Source organism: Ambystoma mexicanum, chromosome 1q, assembly GCF_040938575.1.
Source record: "Ambystoma mexicanum isolate Mex_15411 chromosome 1q, UKY_AmexF1_1, whole genome shotgun sequence".
NCBI classification, from domain to species: domain Eukaryota; kingdom Metazoa; phylum Chordata; class Amphibia; order Caudata; family Ambystomatidae; genus Ambystoma; species Ambystoma mexicanum.
In genome coordinates, this window is record NC_090922.1 from 1427732874 (window position 1) to 1427745936 (window position 13063).

General features: G+C 44.4%; 1 protein-coding gene across 11 annotated transcripts in view; it reads right to left on the reverse strand.

The window, feature by feature from the left end:
- LOC138548762 (microtubule-associated serine/threonine-protein kinase 2-like) overlaps window positions 1-13063 on the reverse strand; it is a 2396492-nt gene that overhangs the window by 315478 nt on the left and 2067951 nt on the right. The gene's annotated exons all lie outside the window — the stretch shown is intronic.

The window sequence follows — 13063 nt, forward strand, 5'->3', positions numbered from 1 at the left end:
AGATTTTCTTACAGTTGGATGACCTATTGCAACTTAGGTCAACGAAGTACTTTTATTACGTTGAGCACTCATGAGAACCTTGCCATTGTTGGGTGTAAACTAGATTATTGCTCTGGTTTGCTGCTGGGAGCTGGAAAAGGTGTTCTTTCCAAACTTCAGATCATTGAAAACTCTGTGGTGAATGCGGCTGCAGGGCTAAACACGAGAAAATACATCACCACTGCTAGAAGAGCCTCGCATTGACTGGCGATGACTGCTAGGATTACGTTTTCTTTACTTTGCAGGACACATAAATGTCTTTCAGTTTATCCCAATCTAGCTTTCTGAGAGATTTACATATTTTTAGCAGCACTGAGGTCCAATAATACTCACCTGTTGCCTGTACCCAGATCACTTTGTTGAGACACGGTGCATTTCACCATGCAATCCCCCAAATGCTGGAATGCCCTGCCCCCTAACCTTAGGGGTTATGTCATTCTTGACTGCTTTAAGGAAAGAAAGAAGAATCTCCTATTTGACTAAAACCCTAACTTGTTATTTTAGGAATTCTGCATTGTGCCCAGGCATCCTTTGCATAATTTAAGGATAGATCTTTGTTATGTGTTTTTGTGTGTCTTGTTAGCGCTCTGATGCCTGCAGGCTGTGTCTTTAGCGCTCTACAAATAAAAAAAAAAACAATACAATTTTAAAAATGGCCAGGAGCCCAGAGAGTTGTGGTGGCGAGAGCACAGAGTGGCCGTGGTGGACAGCCAGTCCACAAAATCTAGCCAACATCACCGGAGGTACATTACAGTGCGGTATCAAGTTCCTCACTGAGAGACCAAAAGAACTTACGTGGCAACAAAGCAGAGATCGCTGACGGAGAGACACCAATGGCAAGACAAGACCAGAAAGAGTTCTCCCGGTATATGAGACTCTCGAGGACGTTCTCCAGCATACTTGAACGTAACCAGGGGTATGGGAGTCACAAGAGGGCCGGTGGATATCGTTATTCAGTGCAAGTAACCCATCTCAGCAGAAGATGCAAGACTGAGTTAAATCAGAAGTTAATGAACTTTAAAGAATGGGAGTCAAGATAAAGGAATTCTAATCCAAGCTTGAGGAGAAAGGAACAGTGGAAAATAACACTCTGGGAAAATTGAATACGCATTCAACATTCTATATGTGAAGCAGAGAATAGTAAAGAGAAAGAACATTATGAATAGGAGTTCTATCTGACTCTTATTTAGCGTGGCTTTCAACCGAAGGCATTATGGCAGAGGATGGCAAGTAACAAGCAACAGCAAGGCCCAGGGTAAAAGAAGTAGGCAAACAAATACATTTTCAAGTGAGCTTTGAAAAGATTAAAATCAGGAGTAGTCCTAAGCAGAAGAGGGAGCCGATTCCAAAGTGTAGAACTGGCAACAGAAAATGCTTGACTGCCACAACGTTCAAGGCGATAGCGAGGAACAGCCAATTAACCCATTGAAGCCAAGCGTAACAAGCATCTCGGAAGATGAGGCAAAATGTTCTTTTGTAGCGACAGACAACCTTTTTAATGAAGTCACCGTGTATTCTGCACACAGGTTTAAATGTGATACGTTCAGTAACAGGCAACCAGTGAAGTTCCTGCCGAGACAGGTAGACCACAAGATATACCTTTAGTTGAGCGTACAAGCGCATTCTCTAGCACTTGCAAACGATTAAGTAGATAGGCAGGCTGGCCTAGCAAAGTGGCATTGCAGTAATCAAGACTGCCATTTAATATAGCAGCACTAACTGGTGCATGAAAGGTGTCAGGAATAAAAGAAATTACTTCCCGTAGTTGCTTTAACTTGAAGAAGCCAGTCCTGCAGATAGCACTAATCGGGGTGTCAGGAGAAACATTAGCTGAAATCTTGATGCAAAGATTTGTTACCAACTTCACAGGGACTGGAAATCGGCCTAAGGTAGACAGCCAGTAGCCCGCTGTTCACAAGGAAGTTAAAAAATGTAAAGAAAAACAAGAAGAAAGTTCTTAGGAACTAACCAGGAGAGAAAGCCTGACAGAGGAATCATCTAATCCAAGAATATGTTGAAATTAGCAACCTGAACAAAAGATCCTACAGAAGATCACCAAAAGTGACTTCCAAGGAGCTGAGAATTGTCAGTAATCCCTTTGAAGAATTACAAAAACAAATCCAGGAAGTCAAAAGAGACTATTAACCCCTTAAGAGACAGGCTATCATGCAAGTCTATGCACAAAGGACAAGCATGCTCGTCCTTGGCACTTACTTGATTAGTACTGGAAGTACGCTAAGGAGTAGGGAATCATTCTCCAGTTATAATTTAGTTTTCATAGTGGTAGGGGTCGGGGTTAGGTTAGTGGTGGACAGGATATTTATTTCTTTTTTGACTTTCACACATGATGGACGAGCACCTTAGTTAGCAAGATAGGCAGTAGATAAATCAATGCTGTGCATCCTTAATTGATAGCACAATGTCCCTAAACACATGCCTATAGATTCTACCATAGATTGCATCATATTTCCATGCATATGTTCACACAAGGAGGGCAGGCCGCCTACTATGAGGGGAAAGGATTTAAGGCAAGCAGATTCCCCCACCTTTTGGTTTCAAAGGGCTCAATTCTACTTACATTGAAAACCTCTGTTTAAAGTTCAGGAAAGCCACCTGCATGCCAGGACCCTCAGGGAGGGTGGGGCAGGGTTTTGGTCACTCCACTCTCAAGGATGGTCCCCAGTTCTTCACCATAGGACCCATTCATCATTTAGGCCTTCCCAGCAATAGACAGCTCCACCCAGAAGCACTATCAGCATAATCTACTTTTGGTGTTTACTTGCGGCTGTCGGATGGTAATTTTTAGCAGCTCTGGCCCTTCTCAAATAGTGCATGCCCTTTATAAACCAGTGATGACACCATCAAGATTTCAATTTTGGGTAGTGCCCTGCAAGAATTCCCATAAATAGGATTGGACAGTTACCCTTCTCTCTACTCCCTCTCAGTATTGGTTTAGGAATATGGAACAGCCATATGGCAACTCCCATTTGAAATCCCCTTTCTTTTCTTGGCAAAAATCTAGATGTGCGTCAAAAACTTCATAATGTACTAGTAACTGAACATGTATATATACATATATATATATATATATATATATACATATATATATACATATATATATACATATATATATACATATATATATACATATATATAAATAATTTATTCATTCCGATTCAGCTAATCATGGGGACATAAATAAAACGACAGTCGGGTCCGCAGCATGTTGCATGGTCATGTGTCAACTTTCTGCCGTTTCTACAAAAAGCAGTTAGGAACATGCAAGTTACTTCCCACATTCCTAATTTTACCCTCCACCAGCACACCAATTCTCAAATTCAGGACATGTGGATATGAGCCAGGAACATCTTTTAGCTGGACATTACAATTCCCTAAGTCGCAGGTGGATGAATTTTATTTCAATAAAATCGTCTGGAAATTATCTAAAAAATGACACAAAAATGAAGGCAGTACGATTTATGGTTGTGAGAAAAATGCCTAAATGATAATAGTCCTTTTACATTAACTGCTGATCTTTAATGACTTCTATGCAAAAGGACGAGGATACTCATCTGTAGCACTTAAGGGGTTAATAGGAAATCTTCATGTTATACAAATTGTAGCTCCTGGGTCTCCAGGCCATTTGCCACTTTGGCCCAGCCTGTGAACTGAGTTTTTAATTAGTCTTGTCGTTGTTTGAAGTGTAAGCTGCCGATTGTAAATATTTGTGATGCACCAGCCAACACAAAGACCCCCCACTACAGACATCTGGCATCCTGTCCTCTTATCTGAAGGGGACCACCATTTCGATCTGGAAAGTTTCTATTCTCCTGTATTTCTTTCAGAGTTCAGCCTTGATTGCAGCCCCTGTTTTCACACTTCCCCCATACATTCCGGTCATGCACTGGCTAGGCCATCTGCCAAGCACAGAAATGAGCTTTCAGAGACACCAAGTCTGAGGAAAGTTTGTTTTCAACACACTTAGCGACCACACTTTATTGCGTATGTAAAATGCTGGGATGCAAGCCAGGCTTTCAGTGGGGGAGTCCTTTGTGAAGTTTGCCCACCAACAAGCAAAAATTATATGTTACTCACTGTAGTGACTAAAAGTCCCTTTTCCTCCATACTGTATGGATGTTCTTGTTAGGGATGGGAAACCGAACCTTTTTCACCAGAAAAAATGGTGTTAGCCTTGAAATTTAGATGCATGTGGGGTGCGGCCCTGGGAGCATGAGATCACCTGACTCAGCCCACCGGTGATGGTGGGACGTATGGAGGAAAGGGGACTATAGGAGAAACCAAAGGGTGTCTCACCGACTGGTCCCTTGGGATCTGTCATCCAGGTGGCTGGGCACGGCCATCGCCATTGGATCCAGGCCCCGGGGTAGAACCAGTGCAGGAGGATCACCTAGATGGGGGTCCCTGGAGAGTGAGAGTGGGGCACCCGGAGGAGAGACGCAGTATCCTTACATCCATTTCCTTGTAGAGTACCCTCATTCTATATACTATATTGGAGCCTTAGCTTATCCCCATCTTTTCCTTTGCACACTCGGCTGCATGGGCAAAGCCTTTCAGAGAAAGACAGACTCGCCACTACCAGTCTGTTTGACATGTCCCAATAACCGGGTCAGGCACTTAATCCTGATGACTCGCACCTGAATCCTGTTTTAGTTCCCCACTGGGATAAAAGGCAGAGCATGAGAGCACCTAGGCGACATGGTGAGAAAGGCGAGCAATGCGACCAGAACCAGCAAAGTGGCAGTAGAACATATCCTTTGAAATTGGAGCGACCCTGGAAGCAGAGCTGAAGAGACCAAGAGGCGAGAGAAGGGCTGTGTTCCGGCCAGCTGCAGAGTGAAGGTCGCACAGACTTTTCAAATGAAATCTCCCCGCTAATACACAAGGTGAAGGCACGCCCTCCTTCGTGCAAGCTGTGCTGTGCCAATAGCCTTGGCTTCAAGGAAACGCTGGATGACTGGTATCGAGCGCTACCGGTGAGGGAACTGTGAAACCGGTTGGCGTTATCGAGTGAAAGATACCAAAGCATTTGATGAGGCTCACAAGGTTTTGTGAAACCGCAAGTGAAAGTACACTTCAACCAGAACTATGAATGCAGAAGCTGCGCTTGTCATGGAAAACCGCGAGGGAAGCCTGCAATATTGCAAATGTGTTTAAGACTGACATATGCAGAGAATATAATCTAGTATTACCTTCTGAAAAGGTTCCGCACCCAGAGTGAAACTGTTAGAATGAAAGTAAGATAATTGGAAAGACTGCAGATACCAGAAAGCCTTCAGAGAGGCCACTCAAAGTAAAAGAAAGTCAAAGTGGTCATATAGAGGTGCAAGCAAAATCCTCATACAATCGAAAGTCTTTGACAAGTGGGGAACAAAGTGAACAATTGTAAAGTAAAGCATTGTGATAAACGTGTAAAGGCAAGTGTGAACCTGATAGAGGGATGCCAAAATAGAGCCAAGGGGAGCGAATCCCGCATTGTGATTTGAAGGCTATTAACATAATGAGCCCGACCGAGGGATGCCAAGTGAAAGCAGGGGAAAGTGAATCCCGCATTTTGTTAAAGTGACTGAACAGTGTGTAAAGACAAAGGTGATCTCGACGAAGGGGGTATCACGAGGAAGCGGGTAATCTCGCATGGTGGGAGCTTGGGAAAGTGCCAAGTAAAATACATTGATTCGAGGGATCCTGCCTTTTCTGAAGAAACTGCTTCCAGATGTCTATAGACTCCAGATGTGCTCACAGTTATGTCACTGTTCCGCCTTGTCCTGTGATGTAACATGGGTAAGGGAATACACTAGTTCAGCAGTCCTGAACTATCAAAATCCCTTTGGACATTTCAGTTTGCAAGGCACTCTTTTGTTAAACATGTCATTGTCCCACACCCTTTTGTTATATAGAGTAAGGATTTGCTGATAGGTTTTTGAGTATAGGACATTTTATTTTGACACAACACCACTAGGAATGCGTTTTCTTTATTTTGATGGTTGCAGCTTGCTCCTATCTTAGATTTAGTCTTAGATTAGGTGTTTTTTCTTACCCTTAGACTGTTGAATACACACCATTGGATTATACTCATTGTGTCTGTTGTGCTTTTGATAACCATGCCTTCCTTACAACTAGGAGTACGTTAGTCACTACGGTGAGGAACATATTTAACTCATACATTTCGTCCCCTTTCCTCCATTCTGTATGGGCGATTACAACTGAATGCAGACCTGTGGAGGAGAGTTGCCCCTCTAAGAAAACAAGTTCTTCAAAACTGCCTGGGCAAATGCTGTGTCTGATCTGGCCCTGGCATCCAAGCAGTAGTGGGAGCCCAAAGTAGCCGCCTTTCTGAACGTCTGCCGTGTAACATGTCTTTGGAAAGGCACAGCCGTGGCCTTGGCTCTGATGACATGGGTGTGCATGTTTGCTGGCAAAGACCTGTGCTGCCCCTCATATGCCTCCTTGATGGCCATCACAATCCACCTTGCTATTGAAGCCTTGAAGGCTAGACAGCACGGTTTTGACCTGCCAAAGGTGATTAACAAGGCATCCGATTTACGGAAGCTCTTTGTCCTGTCCAGGTAAAATCTTATTAGCAAGCCTGACATCCAAATAATGCAATACCTTCTGGGCCCCATCATTTGGATCCGCAAAGAATGTTGGAAGTACAATCTCCTCGGTGAAAAGATGACATGACCATATGGTGAAATGAAACGTGCGTCCCAAGCACCATCTTGTCCCTGTGAAATGTGGTATAGGGCTCTGAAGACACCAGCGTGTGAGTCTCACTGATCCTGCATGCTGCGGTAACACCAACCAGTAGAGCAGTCTTTATAGTAACCAGCCTGAAGTCTGCGGACGCCATGGGCTCGAAGGGCTAGTGGGCCACGTTAAGGTGCCAGACCGGATGTGGATGCTTGACCGGTGGATACAACCTGATCAGGATCGCCAGGTGCCTTTTAACCACCGGATTGGAGGAGTTCTTGTTACCCCTATGGCCACCAGATAAGTATGGCAGGTGTCTAACAGCAAAACGGAGTGAGCCAGATGCACATAGAAGGATAATACATTGTCCAGTGAGTATGCCAGAGGATCTATCTTGTTTGCCGTGCCCCAGTGACAGAACCCTGTTCACTTGTTTTTGTACTGACTCCTGGTGGAGTTGCTACTTGCCACCTGAATGATAGCTAGGTTGTCCTGTGACAAGTGCAGATGTTTCAGGGAGACCTGTTCAGGAACTAAGCTGCCAGGGCTAACTTTTACAGAGAAGCGCGAACCAGTGTGCCCCCCTGCTGGGAGAGTATGGGGGCTGGACCCAATGGAAGGTGTACTGGAGGCTGATCCGACAGTCGGAGGAGTTCCGAGAATCAAGATCTGGCTGACTCCAAGAGGCTGAGAAATGTAGCTGCTGTCTTCTCATTTTGAGTGCAGCCAAGTGGTAAGCTGCCATGATTCCGAGCAGGTGCTGGTATCACCATGCTGAGGCTACTGGTCTGCTGAGAAAGTGGATTGTGGCCCTCTTGGGTGCTGTGATCTTGTCCTGTGATGGGAAGATATTTTCCGCCCTGGTATCCCAAATTAAACCGAGGAATGTTAAGGACTGCGTGGGGAGTAACAAACTTCTTGAGGTTGATGGAGAACCCCAAATTGCATTACATGTGTATCAGTGTGGAAGCTGTGCGGTGTACTCCGTTGGGCGACTCTGCTCGGATGAGCCAGTTGTCAAGGTATGGATAAAGGTGGTGCCCCTCCGCCCTGAGCAGGGCTTCTACCGCATTGAGGGCTGAATTAAGGGCAAAAGGGAGGACCTTGTATTAGAAATGAAAGCCAATGATCATGAACCAGAGGATCTCATCACTGATTTACCAAACCCTACCACCAGGCTAAATCATCCTGCGCCAAAATAGAACTTCCAGTAAGGGGGAGGGGTCGCCATAAGCACTAGGGAATCCCTTTACGCCAGACAAATAAAAACTACTGAAGCTGACAACTATGACATGCTAGCAAAACAAATATCTCCATCGCCAGACGACACCATAACACTCCAGACCGTATATCGGCCCCCAGACCCAAAAGTCAACTTCCAATCCAACATCATCCATACCTTAGGAGCTAACCTTAGAACAAATACAACAGCCATCCTCCTAGGTGACCTCAACCTGGGCTTCAAAGACCCCAAAGACAAGAAAAGCAAAGCCCTCTCCAAAGCTCTCCAAAAGTTAGGATTCTCTCAACTAGTCAACGACCCTACCCACATCAAAGGTCGTATATTAGACTGGATCGCGGATCACAACTGCGAGGTAGACATCAGCTCAAATACCCCACGTCCATGGACCGACCACCATCTACAGCACTTCTTCATACCCTCTAAAACAGCAGCCAACCCAAACCTACCTGCGCCAGCCACTATGGCTAAATCCAAGAAACTACTCACTGCAGAAAGAATTCTCCCTCTCCTCGATACATCAGTGCTTGCCCACCCAATCTCTCACGATCCTACAGAACTATTAGAGATCTACAATACCACTCTTAAAGAGGTATTAGACACCATAGCCCCACTGGAATTGAAAAAAGCCAAGCACTGACTACATGTGAATTCATGGTTCACACAAGAACTCTCAGACATCCAAACTGCTAAAAGAGCAGCACTAACTGCATGGCAAACAAACACATCTACCATCACAAGAGACACATACCTCACAATCGCCAAACAATACAAGCAGGCCATCTACATAGCTAAAGCCGCCACATACAATTCCAGAATTGAGAAAGCCAACTCCCAATCAAAAGAGTTATTTGCCATTTATAACGAATTGTCGATCCCCCTCACATCCACCAAAAAAAAATGAAACATGGTGTAAAACATCCAACATGCCCTCGACCCTGCCGCTGGTCCAAGATTCTCCAAATTGCACAAACAAGCCTACACCCTTTGTATTTAGGGAAGTAACAATCCTTACCAAGGATCCTGTACAGCCCCCACCCTTTACAACCTCTTCACCCTCACACTTTTCAGAGACTTAGAAGAATTCAGCATAGCTTTTACAAACTATGCCGATGACACACAAATTCTTCTTCCCCTAACAGGGAACTATGAGCAAGACCTCAACACCCTCCAGTTGACATATGCACGCATCCAGGCTTGGATGGCAGCCAATGGGCTCTGTTTAAATGGGGAAAACAGAAATTTTGCTGGGAGTCCTGAAAGAAGCCCTAAAAAACCTAAATGAGAAATACAACTCATTCAGTATCGAGAACACTACCATTACAGCCTCTACTTCAGTGAAAATCCTTGGGGTATACCTCAACTCCACCCTAACAATTGACAGGCAAGTCAGCGCCATCTCATCCGCTGCTCCCTATCCCCACAAAAATTATAAATGCAGTAAAACCCCACCTATCGCCAAGCAATCTCCTTAACATTGCGAGAGCCACAATTGGCGCAAAACTTGACTACTGTAACATCCTTCTCATAGGCACTTCTGCTAATAACATTAACAGAGTACAGATTGCACAAAACAACGCCCTCAGCATCCCTAAGAGAGAGCACATCTCCCAGGCAAGAAAGCCTGCCCACTGGCTCCTAATCAAAGATCGTATAACATTCAAGGCCCTAACCATCACACACAAGTACCTCCGCCCAGACCGCCACAGCCTACCTAGTAGATAGCTAAAGCTGGCGGTACTAGCTTTGAAGTACTAGCACCAATAGCCTGGAACACGCTTCCTCTTAGCCTAAGAAGCGAAGAATCTCTCACAGTGTTCAGAAATCTGCTAAAAACAAAGTTATTTAACTAATACTTTCCACAAATGTACTGTCTCCACACTGTTCCACTGTAACCTTGGAACCCCCTCTCAACACTGGCACTGAACATGTACTACTGTATCACTGCCTATGAATTACCGGTCCTAACTGTACTAAGTAACCTTCTGTAGCAGCGTCACGATGCCTCCGGGCCGTTGGGCGCTTTATAAATTCAAACAAAATAAATACATTAAAAATAATGGAACAATGGGACTCCCAAATCGGGACATGTAGGTAAGCATCCTTTAGATCCATGGAGCACATCCAATCTCCCCCACACAGTGTCTCCACAATGAGTGCTCGAGTAACCATCTGGAAGTTTTAAAGAGGTAGGGAAATGTTCAAGGATGAAAGGTCTAGAACAACTCTCAGGCCAGCTTGGTTCTTTTTCTGTATGGCGAATATGCGGGAATAGAAGCCCATGCCTCGCTGTGAAGCTGGAACCTCAAATAAAAATAAATAAATAAACCTCCTCCACCGCATGACTCGCAATGAGCAAACTCATTTCCGCCAGAAGAGTTGCTGACTATCTGTGGGAGTGGAGGGGAGGAAATAGGAAATTGAGGTATCGGCAGACAAAGCCCGAGGAAACTACAGAGAGAATCCATGGGTCAGCGAACATTGCCTGCCAGGAATGAATGTTAAGGGCAAGCCTGCCCCCCACCAGAGGATCTGGATGGCACTGTCACAGTTTCTTACTTCTGAGGCTGGTGCCTGGGAGGGTGACTGAAAAAATGTGCGCTGCTTGCGCCTGTGGTGGCTGGGTGACCTGCCAGGGTGCCTAGAGGGGCGCTCCTGAAAACCCCTGAAGCCACCGAAGGTACGACCTCTGTCAGAGCATGGGTGACTTTGACTATACGCCTTGGGTGTGGATTTAGTCAACATTGACAATAACTTGGCTGTTTGGGAGCTATTCTTTTTATCAAGCTCCTCGTCCGTAGTCGAGTTAAACAAGTACCCCCCTCAAAAGGCAGGTCGAGAATGCTAAAATAAGCCATCGTCGACATATGCTGGGGAGGAGCGTGGCACCAGAGGACAGAGTGTTACTCTGATAATTGCTATGTAGAAAAGGGAAAAAGGAAAATATCCCGGGGAAGAGTGCATGGAATTACCAGGCCGGGGGCCTTACCCAGGAGTGCTGGTGAAACCAGTCTGCTCCCGTCGACGCGGAAAAGAGGACTGAGGTGCCTGAGGAGGGGCGCCGGTGAGCGAGTCAGGGAAGCGCATGCTCCCAGGGACGCGCCCTCGCACTCATCTAAATTTAAAGGGGAAGACAATTTCTTCTGGTGAAAAAGGTTCCATTTCCCATCCCTAGCGAGGGACGCCGCCATACAGTATGGAGGGAAGGAGCAGGGTTCTGTCTCGTGCCTACAGGAAATGTTCATGTGACCCATGCAAAAAAGTGTTTCTCTTCAATTGTCCAAGTCTTTTCTCTGACAAATCTTATGTTAGAAGGGGAAAATTATACTCATGTCTTGCTTTCAAACTGCAAACGCACAGGTAAATTCATTTTCATATCAGTATTTGCAAATCCTGTTTTTCATGTGAAAGGGGCCTTTGATTTTCTTCCACACAATGAATTAAAAGCACGCTTTTCCTTTTGTAATGACAGATATGCCTTTTTCACATTACACTTCCTTGTCTTACTTGTAGAACCACCATAGTCTGTCTTACTAGACCTATTTTCAGTGTGATGGTTCTTTTCAGAAGGCTGGCAGGTCCTTTTTTTCAGTGGGCCCTTCAGTTCCGTTGGTTTGAGGCCTTTGAATATACGTTACAAATGTCATTTTTTCTATTCAGCTTTTCTCCGATACCAATACTTGTTTTTGAAATTGGAGAAAATAAACATTTTTATCTGCCATGTATCAATGTAAAAAAGTTATGTAAATGTTACTGAAGAGTTTTTTAATACAAAGGGCAATAAGCAGCAATGTTGCCATAGGAATTAAGGGTGCTGCTTAGGTGTGGCCTCATATTATTTAGGATTTTTGATATATGATTTTCTGCGTGTGTGCATGGTTTTAGTGAGATGTCACAGGCAGGCCAATTATTATTTCCGTACATCTCTATTAATGTGTCTAGATATTACTGTGGAGACTTCCCTAACAGAATTACAGGATGAAATTTGTTTTACTTTAATTTAAATCAATTCTAATTGCAACTATAAAAACAGCCAGTTTCTTGTCCCAGATTTGTGATTGTATACCAGTAGGCATTCAATTCTTCGCATTCTTTCAATATTGCAAGAAACTACTTTCCTGCAAGCTGTCGTTCTCCCACGATGGAGAATCAATCTGGCTGTATGGATTGAAGCACAGTGTGGTAGTGGGGACATATGTGCATGTCTGTATGTTGAACTCATTTGTACTTCACTTTCCTAAATGACAAAACTCAACTCATAGCCCATCAGACAATCAACCAAGGCAATGGAAAAAGAAATATTGCATCACAAAATTAAAGTGTGACAACAGTAGTAATGGAGAGTGCAATGGAAAAGTAAGTTATGACAATGGGAATGATGGGGTGCGTGTATGATGGGAGACCGGAAACTAAAGGAAACAGCGAATAACAGTGTAGGGTGATAGAAGGGAAGGACAAAGGAAGAGAAAATGAAGGCCATCTACATTATAAAAAGAACAGTTATGTCATACAAAATCTATTTTGCATAACATATAATCCACCTCCATACGTTCTCCAAGTTGTATTGCGGAACAGCCCACCCTTTTTCTTCCTGCACTTATCAGACCTACCGTGTCTGCTGCTTTAAACCTAGCACTTGCAAATTCCTAGTTGCACTACCACTGTTTGTTGCCTTTATTATTTAATGTTATTTATCTGTTTCTCCTCTGCATCGCACTTTCCACTTCTCCCCCCTTCCATGCACTTTTCCCCTCCCCCTCTCCCATGCATTTGTGCGTTCTCAATGTCAGTGGGCCTAGTAAGATCGCTGTTTTGTTCTCCCCTGCTCTCCTTCCTCCCTTGCCTTGTCGCGCTCTGAAACACTTGTGTACGAGCGCAATCGAAATAAAATATCAATATCAATATCAACAAAGAGATATTAGCATCTCAAAAGCCTTAGAAAGAGGTTTTAGAGGAGACACTATTAAAAGAATGGAGCACCTGAATATGCACAACCTTTGGGGCTTTGTATTGCAAAGCAACTGGAATTTATAGAGCATGAGTCTAGCTAAGAGAGCAAGGGAGTGATCCATGTGA